The following is an 8,922-nucleotide window of genomic DNA, read 5'->3' as shown; positions in this document are numbered from 1 at the left end:
TTTTTTTAGAGGGAGTCTTGCTCTTGTTGCCCAGGCTGGAGTGCAATGGTACGACCTGGGCTCACTGCAACCTCTGCCTCCCAGGTTCAAGGCCTCAGCCTCCCGAGTAGCTAGGATTACAGGTGCCAGCCACCACATCCAGCTAATTTTTGTATCTTTAATAGAGACAGGGTTTCACCATGTTGGCAAGGCTGGTCTCAAACTCCTAACCTCATGATCTGCCTGCCTCAGCCTCCCAAAGTGCTGGGACTACAGGCATGAGCCACTGCACCCAGCCCAGTGTCTTCTTAATGTCACCAACAGATACCTTTTTCACAGTTAAGTGGGTACCTGCTCTTTGAGAATCTTCTCTTGAGACAGTTCTCTTTGGTTCCACAACTCTTCCATCCACTTTGTGTGGCCTTGCATTCATGGCTACATCCACTTCTTCCACAGTGGCATATGTGACAAACCCAAAGCCCCTACAGCTCTTCGTTTAGATCTCTCATTACCACACAGTCCATGAGCATTCCACAGTGCTCAAAATGGCTTCGCAGGCTCTCATCGGTTGTTTTAAAGCTCAACCCTCCAATGAAGAGCTTCCTCAGCTGTTCAGGCTTTTTAGGAGACTCTGACTTAGACATGACAGCAGGGAGAAGAGAGTTTAATGATCCTTCTTCAGTGGCATCCACGAGCAGAAAGTTTCTGTTCTGTACGTTTCTGCCATATAGTAAAGTTACTATGAACACTTAGACACTGTGATTATGTCCCACTGGATTTTGTCCTTAGGTAGACTAAAAAGGCTGTCTGTAGACCAAGGGCCAAAAATTTAATGTAAATGTGGGGCGGTGGGGAGGCAAGACCAAATGTAATAAAAACAATGGTTTAGACTTTATGGTGAATAGTGAACTGATATTTGACCTCCCTGTTGGGAAGGATGGAGATTATAACAAACAGGAGGGCTCATACCAAGTATAAAATAGGCAACTGCTTCTCAAAGTCAGCTGATTAGCCCCTCACTGGCTAGTATTACTAAATCTTTTTTCTTTTTTCCTTTTTTTCCCTTCCCATGAGGGCTGTTAGAAATCCAGATTTTTATGTAAAGTTTCCTGATGTTTTTCTTTTATTTTATTTTTGAGACAAGGTTTCACTCTATCACCCAGGGTGGAGTGCAGTGGCCCAATCTGAGCTCTCTGCAGCCTCAATCTTCCAGACTCAAGAGATTCACCTGTCTCAGCCTCCAAGTAGCTGGGACTACAGTCACATGCTACCACACCTGGCTAATTTTTTTTTGGTAGAGACAGGGGTTTCTCCATGTTGGCCAGGCTGGTCTTGAACACCTGATCTCAAGTGATTTGCCTACTTCGGCCTCCCAAAGTGCTGGCATTACAGGTGTGAAGCACCGTGTCCTGTCTCAAGCTTCCCTTTTAATTAAGGATTTCTTCTGGCTACTGAGTTTACTGTTGGCTAACTCTTTAGAACTTTCAGAATTGCTACATTTGCAGAGAGCCACCTTGCTCAAAGTTAGGTTCCTTCCCAGGCCCATATACAATTGCTGATCAAAGTGAAAGTCTAAAAGGCCAGGCATGGTGGCTTATGCCTATAACTAGCACTTTGGGAGCCAAGGGCGTGTGGATGGCTTGAGCTCAGGAGTTTGAGACTAGCCTGGGCAATATGGCAAAACCCCATCTCTAAAACAATAGAAAAATTACCCAGGTGTGGTGGGGAATGCCTATAGTCCCAGCTACATGGGAGGCTAAGGTGGGAGGATGGCTTGAGCCCAGGAGGCAGAGGTTACAGTGAGCCAAGATCACCCCACTGCACTCCAGCAGCCTGGGCAACACAGCCAGACGCTGTCACCAAAAACAAACAAACTAAAAAAAAACAACCTGAGAGTGAAGGTGTAAGATAAGAGCTTGACCATCTTAGCTCCATCTTAGCCCAACTTGGGACAACTCTAAAAGTCAATTCTAACTTCCCAGACTCCCTATATGATCTGCATAATCTCTCTCTGCACAATCCTGCTTCCTTCCCCCTCTGTTCCACAAGTGTTAATCCCAAAAGCACTCCTTAATAAATAATATGCCTGTTAATTTTGGTTTCATAATTTGCTTCCCAGGAATCCAAGCTATGACAGTTGCCGGCAGGAGTGAGGTCTGAGAAAGCAGGCACTAAAATGGGGTGTTGGAGCATGATCACTAGCTTCCCACCTGACAATGAGAACCCCTATCACAAGATGACAGTCCAAATTGTTAAAACTTTCATGCATGGTCAATTGAATTGGTACACCAGTAAAAGAGTATATATTTACAGATACGATATATTAGGCATTGAGAAATACAGGGGAAATAGCAACTATAAGGATGATGGAATTGGGTGGTACTATGGACTGAAATACATCCCCCAAAATATGTATGTTGAAACCCTAGTCCCCTATGTAATTATATTTGGAAATAGGGCTTTCAAGAGATAATTAAGGTTAAATTATGTCATATGGTTGGGGGTCTACTCTGATAGGACTAGTGGTCTTGTAAGAAGAGAAAGAGATCTCTCTCTCTCTCTCTCTCTCTGTTTCTGCATGCATGCCAAGGAAAGACCATGTGAGGACAAAGCAAGAAAGTAGCTATCTTCAACACAGGAAGAGAACCCTCACCAGGAACCAAGTCAGCTGGCACTTTGAAGTTGGACTTCCTAGCCCCTCAAACTGTGAAAAACAAATTTCTGTTGTTTAAACCTCCCAGTGTATGGTATTTTGTTATAACAGCCCAGACTGACTAAAGCAGACAAAGACTATTGTTTAACCAGATCGATGCACTAGAAAAAAGATAATGAAGAGTTGAGCATGATTAATCACCGGTTGGTTCATTGAGAATGATTTATCACCAAGTGAAAACTTGAGGGTCTACTTAGTAGCTCACAAAGTGGCTCTCATCTCCAGCAGTGGGGATACAGAATAAGCTAAAATATAAACTTAGAGTAAGTAGCTAAGCTCCAAAGAAGATTAACTTTCCAATCAAGATAGGTATATCAAGTTAAGGTCAGGGCCCTAGTTGGGAAAGAATCGGGCTGGACACATTAGATGAGGACATTCCCAGAAGTGGCCCACCCTCTCTGCACCATTGCTCAGAGATGGTGCAGAAACCTCTCCCCATCAAGACAACAAGTATTGTCTGGGTACAGTGGTGCACACCGGTAATCTCAGCACTTTGGGAGGCTGAGGTGGGCGGATCACCTGAGACCATAAGTTTGAGACCACCCTGTGAAACAGGGAGACCTTGTCTCTACAAAAAATTTAAAAATTAGCCAGGCATGGTGGCACACATATGTGTTCCCAGCTACACAGGAGGCTGAGGCAGGAGGATTGCTTGAGTCCAGGAAGTCAAGGATGCAATGAGCCATGCTTACACCACTGCACTCCAGCCTGGGCAACAAAGTGAGACCCTGTCTCCAAAAATAAATAAATAGATAGATAGATAGGCCAGGTGTGGTGGCTTGCACCTGTAATCCCAGCACTTTGGGAGGCTGAGGCGGGCAGATCACCCAAGGTCAGGATTTCAAGACCAGCCTGACGAACATGGTAAAACTCCTTCTCTACTAAAAAAAAAAAATACAAAAATTAGCCAGGCATGGTGGTGGCCACCTGTAATCCCAGCTACTCGGGAGGCTGAGGCAGGAGAATCACTTGAACCTGGGAGGCAAAAGATGCAGTGAGCCGAGATCGCAGCACTGCACTCCAGCCTGGGTGACAAAACAAGACTCCATCTCAAAAAAACAAAAACAAAACAAAACAAAACAGTACTATTGAAGAAATGGTGGAAATTAGTGCCACTCTGCTATGGTTTGAATGTGTTCCCCAAGAAGTATATGTTGAAAACTTAATCCCCAATGCAATAATGTTGGGAGTTGAAACCTAATAAGAAGTGATTAGGCCATGAGGGCAGAGTGAGTGAATTAATGCTGTTATCTTGGTAGTGGTTTTGTTATGAAACGAGGAGTTTGGATCCTTTTCACGCTCTCTCTTGCACTTCCACCTTCCACCATAAAATGAGGGAGCAAGAAGGCCTTGCCATATATCAGCCTCTTGATCTTGGACTTTCCAGCTTCTAGAACTATAAGAAATACATTTCCATTCATTATAAAATCACCCATTCTGGCTAGGCTCGGTGACTCACACCTGTAATCGTAATCCCATCTCTTTGGGAGGCTAAGATAGGAGAGTTGTCTGCAAGGTTGGAGGTACAGGTCCCCAAAAGGAGTGCAGTTTTACCAGTGAATATAGCAAGACTCCCACTGAGCTACAAGGTATGGCTGTATCAGCCTGGGCCCTTTGTGTTCTTTGTGTCCAGGGATAGCAGGCGAAAAGAAGAGTCATCATTCTGGCATCAGGGAAAGATTATGTAGCAGAATCATGGAATGCCTGGCATTTAGGTAATCTAACTGTGTGCCTTCTGGTATACAATTTTTTTCAATTTTGACTATAAACAGACAAGTATAGCAACCTCAGCTTGAGAAAGGAATAGGGACTAGGGGTTCATACCCTTCAAAGATGAGGGTCTGGGTCATGCCACAAGGTAAGCCACTGAGGTGATAGCTCAAGGTAAGGGGAATCTAACCTGGATACAGGACAAGGGAGACAATGAGTATCAGTTGTAGCCCTGAGGATAGTGGCAGTAAGAGTTATAGTTTGTTCCATTAATCTTACTTTTCTAAATGTCGTACAGAAAAAAGACGTCCATCCTAATGCTGGTATTGCTGCTTCTAAAAAATATATGGGCCGGCCGCGGTGGCTCAAGCCTGTAATCCCAGCACTTTGGGAGGCCGAGGCGGGTGGATCACGAGGTCAAGAGATCGAGACCATCCTGGTCAACATGGTGAAACCCCGTCTCTACTAAAAATAAAACATTAGCTGGGCATGGTGGCGCATGCCTATAATCTCAGCTACTCAGGAGGTTGAGGCAGGAGAATTGCCTGAACCCAGGAGGCAGAGGTTGCGGTGAGCCGAGATTGCGCCATTGCACTCCAGCCTGGGTAACAAGAGTGAAACTCCGTCTCAAAAAAATAAATATATATATATATATATATATATATATATATATATATATATATGAAGGCGTAGATCTGAACAGAACAAGACTACAGTGGACACTGTGATTGCTGCTTCGATCTGCCTTCGATGAAGGATTATCACAACTTCTGGGAATGCTATTAGCTCCTTCAGGGATTGCCTCAGATGCAGAGAGACAGGCCCTTTCCCAAGATGACTCATATCCAATGATTACTGTTAGAATAAAAAGGCCTGATTGACAGGGTGCAGATGGGGTGCAGGGGTTCACACCTGTAATCCCAGCACTTTTGGATGTCAAAGACAAGCAGATTACATGAGGCCAGGAGTTTGAGACAAGGCTGGCCAACATGTTGAAATCCCATCTCTGCTAAAAATACAAAAAGTAGCTGGGCGTGATGGCGCACGTCTGTAATCCCAGCCACTCAGAAGGCTGAGGCACAAGAATTGCTTGAGCCTGGGAGGCAGAGGTTGCATTGAGCCAAGATCACACCACTGCTCCCTGGCCTGTATAACAGAGCAAGACTGTCTCTAAAATAAAATTTAAATTTAAATTTAAAAAGACCTGATCACTCCCAATTTGGGAGAATTTTGAGGAACCATTTCTGTTCCAGAATTTTCTGTGAGGTCAGCTGATGCTAACATTGGACTTACAATCCAATATAACTTCTCTGTCTGTTCAATTCTGCTTCCTTCCCCTCTTCTCCACAGATCTTGATACCAAGGGCACTTCTTCTCAGAATCTGCTTTCCCCAGGACCCAATTTGAGATATCCATTTTATATCCTTATAATAGATTATGATGTATTAAAAGATACAATACTTCCATGTTACCTATTGGTTTAGAAAGAAACCCAAAGTACATTAAGCTCAACAAAATCAGGTTAATATAAACTAGGAAAAAGTTTGGATACATACTTTAGTGAATACGTGCTGGGTAAGGTGGCTCACTCCTGTAATCCCAGCACTTTGGGTGGCCAAGGCAGATAGATTGCTTGAGCCCAGGAGTTTCAGACCAGCCTGGGTAACATGGCAAAACCCCATCTCTACAAAAAATTAGCTGGGCATGCTAGCATGTGCCTGTAGCCTGTGGTTCCATCTGTCTGGAAGGCTGAGCTGGGAGGATTATCTGAGCCCAGGAGGACTAGGTTTCAGTGAGCAATGATCATGTTACTGCACTCCATCCTGGGCGACAGAGTGAGACCCTGTTTCAAAAAACAAATAAAAGAAAAAAACAACAATGAGTATTTCTGGATAATGCTTTTTATTTTCCTTTTTTTCTTTTAATTTTTTTTTTTTAAAATATGGAATGCTCCATGAATTTGCGTGTCATCTTTGTGCAGGGGCCATGCTAATCTTCTCTGTATCGTTCCAATTTTAGTATATGTGCTGCCGAAGCAAGCACTTTTCTTTTAATTTTTTAGACAGGGTCTCACTCTGTCACTCAGACTGGAGTGCTGTGGCTTGATCTCAGCTCACTGCAACCTCCACCTCCTGGTTTCAGGTGATTCTCCTGCCTCAGCCTCCCTAATAACTGGGACTATGGGCGCCCACCACCACATCTGGCTAATTTTTGTATTTTTAGTGGGGCCAAGGTTTCACCATGTTGGCCAGGCTTGTGTCGAACTCTGGACCTCAAATGATCCCATCAGCTTCCCAAAGTGCTGGGATTACAGGCATGAGCCACTGCATCTGGCCTTTTTATTTTCCTTTCCACAAATTTCCTGTTTTGTTTTTCAGACAGGATCTCACTCTATCACCCAGGCTGGAGTGCGACGGCACCATCTCAGCTCACTGAAGCCTCTGCCTCCCAGGCTCAAGTGATCCTTTCACTGCTGCCTCCTGAGTAGCTGGGACCACAGGTGTGCAGCTACTCAGCTCACGCTGAAGTAATTTTGTATTTTGGGTGGAGATGGGGTTTTGCCATGCTGCCCAAGGTGATCTCTAACTCCTGGACTCAAGTAATCCACCCATCTTTGCCTCCCAAAGTGCTGGGATTACAGGCATGAGTCACCTCACTGGACCTAAATTTCCTCTGTTTTCTGAACTTATATATTTAGCATGTGTTATTTTTATATTCAAAAAGTATAGCAAAGACATTTTCATTTTGGAAAATCAACCTTATAGTGAGTAGATAAATAGATAGTCTCTTAAACAACTGGGATAGTAAATTGGCATAAACACTCTAGAATATAATTCTACCGTATATGAAGATCCTTAATTCCCAGTAATCTTACTTTAAGGAAATTATCCTGAGAAAATACTAAAATAGAATTAAATATTTATTTATTTATTTTGAAGATGAAGTCTTGCTCTGTCACCCAGACTGGAGTGCAGTTGTGCAATCTCTGCTCACTGCGACCTCCACCGCCTGAGTTCAAGCAATCCTCCTACCTCAGCCTCCCGAGTAGCTGGGACTACAGGCATGCCACTGTGTCCAGCTAATTTTTGTATTTTTAGTAGAGGCAAGTTTCACTATGTTGGCCAGGCTGGTCTTGAACTCCTGACCTCAGATGATCCACCTGCCTTGTCCTCCTGAAGTGCTAGGATTACAGGTGTGAGCCACTGCCCCTGGCCTGGAATTAAATAAATTAATAGAATTGAAATCATACAAAAATATATATTACAATTTTATTTCTTTTCTTTTCTTTTTAGATGGAGTTTCACGCTGTCACCCAGGCTGATGTGCAGTGGCACAATCTCAGCTCACTGCATCCTTCATCTCTCGGGTTAAAGTGATTCTCCTGCCTCAGTCTCCTGAGTAGCTAGGTTTACAGGTGTGCACCGCCATGCGCAGCTAATTTTTTGCATTTTTAGTAGAGACAGGGTTTCACTATGTTGGCCAGGCTGGTCTCAAACTCCTGATCTCAGGTGATCTGCCCATCTCAGCCTCCCAAAGTGCTGGGATTACAGACGTGAGCCACGGTGCCCAGCCTACAACTTTATTATTTCTAGTAGCCTAAAAGGAAAAAAAAGTACAGAAACAACATAAATGATGCACACACATGCACATATGTGTATGTAAATATTTATAGCTATTCAAAATATGATTTTAGGCTGGGTGCGGTGGCTCACACCTGTAATCTCAGCACTTTGGGAGACAGAGGCGGGCGGATCAACTTAGGTCAGGAGTTAGAGACTGGCTTGACGAATATGATGAGACCCCATATCTACTAAAAATACAAAAATTAACCAGGCATGGTGGCATACGCCTGTAGTCCCAGCTACTCAGGAGGCTGAGACAGGAGAATTATTTGAACCCTGAAGGTGGAGGTTGCAGTGAGCTGAGATCATGCCACTGCACTCCAGCCTGGGTGACAGAGTGAAACTTTGTCTCAAAAAAAAACCCCAAAACCATATGTGTGTGTGTGTGTGTGTGTGTGTGTATACATATATATATATATAGATAGTTTTAAAAGAATGTTTATTGGCGTGAAAAAATGCCAAAGGAAAAGACTGGTAGAGCATATATGAAAGTGTTAACAGTATATTTCTGAATATTAGAATTTTAAGTCATTAAAAATATTAATCTTTTCTGATTAAAAAAAGTAATATACATGCACACGGTTAAAAAAGGAAAACTACATTTCAAAAGGATATATGAAGGGGAAGCTAAGCCTTCCTCACATTCCAGACCCCTATATACTTCTCCAGAGCACCAGTTTTACAGATTTCTTATGTCTGATGTCAGAAATATTTTGTGCCCATATTAGGACAAAAGTATATAATCTCTCTTTTATAACCCTCTCCCCTCTTTTTTATACACAGATGAGAACATACTATGACATTGTATTACACCTTTCTTTTTTTCTAATGACTGAGCTTGGAAATTATTTATCTATACAGTATCTCCATTGTTTTAATGGCTGAATAGCGTTTCAT

The 8,922-nt window shown here is 43.2% G+C and overlaps 1 non-coding gene and 1 pseudogene across 1 annotated transcript; both read right to left on the bottom strand.

Moving 5' to 3' along the window:
- The window catches only part of LOC108304204, a 1,362-nt pseudogene extending 739 nt beyond the window's left edge, over positions 1–623 (bottom strand).
- Positions 624–6,338: 5,715 nt separating this feature from the next.
- On the bottom strand, positions 6,339–6,445 carry LOC119471245. Its single transcript, XR_005200275.1, has one exon. It is a non-coding gene; the product is annotated as a U6 spliceosomal RNA (small nuclear RNA).
- Positions 6,446–8,922: the final 2,477 nt, after the last annotated feature.

The sequence above is a fragment of the Cebus imitator genome, unplaced genomic scaffold, assembly GCF_001604975.1.
Source record: "Cebus imitator isolate Cc_AM_T3 unplaced genomic scaffold, Cebus_imitator-1.0 Scaffold53, whole genome shotgun sequence".
NCBI lineage: Eukaryota > Metazoa > Chordata > Mammalia > Primates > Cebidae > Cebus > Cebus imitator.
Note: the sequence above shows the minus strand (reverse complement) of the source record. Positions and strands in the feature narration are given on the sequence as shown.